We start from the raw sequence: 2,985 nt of genomic DNA, 5'->3' as shown, positions 1-2,985 counted from the left end.
GGAAGTAACACTCCCTCTGTAGGGGGCCCCTTGCTGTCTCCTGTCTTGCAGGGAACAAACAGCTAATTTTCTAGGATCTGTCACAAGAGAAATCCAAACTTATAAATCTGTAATTCCTTCAATTCCTGAACAAAGGTTTTCATATAATATTTGGTATAAAGTGTGGCTTCCCATAATAAGAAATAAGATCTTTAACACTGCAGTAAATTTTACACCTTGTTTTATCCTTCATGTATCAAGTAAAAGAGCATCATGAAACATGAACTCTTTCCACCAAGAGGATATAAATGAGCAAGGAGATAAAAAGCCATTATCCACACTGAAGGTCTGGAACTACATTCACCTGCCCTGCATTACAGATTAACTTTTCCACACTTGAGCTGATAATTCCTGAGAAACAAATGAGGGTCCAAAGGAACTTTATTGGCCCATCCACAAATAAACCACTTAGATTTCCTAAGATGTGGAGTGGGGTAAAGGAGTACTTAAAAAAGTGTATTATGAACATCTTGGTTTTGTTCCTATTGAAGTAGTCTTAATTTGGTTATATTAAAAAGAAACATGATGAAAAAATTTTTGAAAAAAATACACCCGAGAAAATGAAAACCAACCTCAATCAAATCCTCTGGAATATCTATTCCCATTTTTTTAAAAAAAAATTCATTTCAATAAAAGTTTACAGAGACTTAAGGTTTTCATTCATTCATTCTTGCACCTTTCTCCCTACCCACCCCCCCCCCAATTTGTTCTTCTCTTTAAAAAGTAAAATTCTTTTATTATTATTATACAATCCCCTCCAAAGTCCACTCCACTTGAAGCCTTCATTCTGGACTCCTGTCATGACAATACCTAATCATATATTCCTTTCAAACAGTTCTCTCCCTCACCTGTTTCAATGTACTATACATTATTTATCCTCTCTTTCTCAGTCTTCCCTCAACCCCGATGTCAGCCCTGTTTTACAACAGTGGCCCTATGCAATATTTGTTCTTTTGTGACTGAGATATTTCACTCAGCATAATGTCCTCCAGGGTCACACATTGTATTTAATATTTCATGAGTTCCTTGCTTTTCAATGCAGCATAATATTCCACTGTGTGAATATACCACAGCTTCTCTATCATACGTTTGTTGATGGGCACTTGGGTTGTTTCCAACTATTTGCTATTGTAAACAAAGCCTCAATAAACATGGGTGTGCATATATCTTCTTGGGTGGTGGTTATGGTTTCTTTAGGGTATATTCCAGTAGTGGAATTGCTGGGTCAAATGTATTTCTATTTCCAAAGTTTTGAGAAAGCACCATACTGTCTTCAGTGGCACCATTTTATACTTCCACCAACAGTGAATAAGGGTTCCAGTTTCTCCACAACCTCGCCAGCATTTGATGTTCTGTTAACATTTACTATTCTTACTAGGGTGAGATGGTATCTCATAGTTGTTTTGATTTGCATCTTTTTAGCACTAGAGATTTTTAACATTTCTTCATTTGCTTGTTGGGCAACTGTATGTCTTCTTTGGTGTAGTGTCTATTCATATCCTATGCCCATAATTCAATTGGGCAATTTACCTTTATATTGTTGTGGTGCTTGATTATTTTATAAATTCTATATATTAGTCCCTTGTCCGACAAGTCATTACCAAATATTTTTTCCCAATCTGTGGCTTCCCCTTTTACCCTCTTGGAGAAGTTTTTGGATTCTTAGAAGGTCCCATTCATATATTTTCCAGGATGCTTGGAAGACTGTTTATGTTGTGGATTAAGACTTCTAGATTTCTTCCAAGCTTTTCTTTAATGAAGTTTAGAGTCCTTGGTTTTAGTCCTAGGTCAATGACCCACTCTGAGTTTATTTTTGTGCATGGAGTGAGGTGTGGATCTTGCTTGAGTTTTCTGCAGATAGTGTTCCAATTTTACCAGCACCATTTGTTTAAAAAGCTGTCATTTCTCCACTTAACTGATTTCATCTCCTTGTCAAAAATTTTCATCTCCTTGGCCATAGATGGACAGGATGATTTCTGGATTCTCAATTCTATTCCATTGATCTAAGTGTGTCTTTGTACCAGTACCACACTATCTTGATCACCACAGCAGTGTAGTAGGCTTTGAAATCAGGGAGTGAGTTGTCTCCCACCTTGTTTCTCTTTTTTAAGGAGTGCTTTGCTTATTCAGGACTTCTTTCTGTTCCAAATGAAACTGGAGATTGTCTTTCCCATCTTGTTGAAGAATGGGATTGGTATTTGTATTGGGATTGCACTGAATGTGTAAACTGCCTTTGATAGTATTGCCATTTTCACAATATTGAGTCCTCCTATCCATGAGCAAGGGATATTCTTACACTTCTCAAGGTCTCTTTATTTCTTGTAGTAATGTTATTTTCTTTGAATAAATCCTTTGTGCTTCTAGTTAGATTCACTCCCAAGTATTTAATCTTGTGATTAGCTATTGTGAAGGGCGTGAATTTTCTTAGCTCCAACTCTGTATTCTGTTATTGTAGTGTAATCCAACTAATTTTTGTATGTTGATCTTCCTGCCACTTTGCTGGTCAATTATGTCCAGTAGTATTCTTGCTAAGTCTTTAGGGTTTTTTAAGTAAACTATCATATCATCTGCATAGAGAGATAATTTTACCTCCTCTTTGTCAATTTGGACACCTCTTATTTCTTTCTCTTGACTTATTGTTATCACTAAGACTTCCAATACAATATTGAGTAAGAGAGGTGATAGTGGGCATCCTTGCCTAGTTCCTGTTCTTAAAAGGAATGCCTTCAATCTCTCTCCATGGAGAACAATGATGACTCTTGTATTTGCATAAATACTTTTTAGTATGTTGAAGAAATTCCCCTCTAATCCTATTTTGTTGAGTGTTTTAATCAGGAAAGGGTGTTGGATTTTGTCAAAGGCCTTTTATGCATCAATTGATAGGATCATGTGGTTCTTGTTCTTTGCTTTGTTAATGTAATGAATTACATTGATTGTTTTTCTTAT

This window comes from Elephantulus edwardii, unplaced genomic scaffold, assembly GCF_000299155.1.
Source record: "Elephantulus edwardii isolate Elephantulus edwardi_28Jun2011 unplaced genomic scaffold, EleEdw1.0 scaffold00577, whole genome shotgun sequence".
In the NCBI taxonomy this organism is placed as follows: Eukaryota; Metazoa; Chordata; class Mammalia; order Macroscelidea; family Macroscelididae; genus Elephantulus; species Elephantulus edwardii.
Note: the sequence above shows the minus strand (reverse complement) of the source record.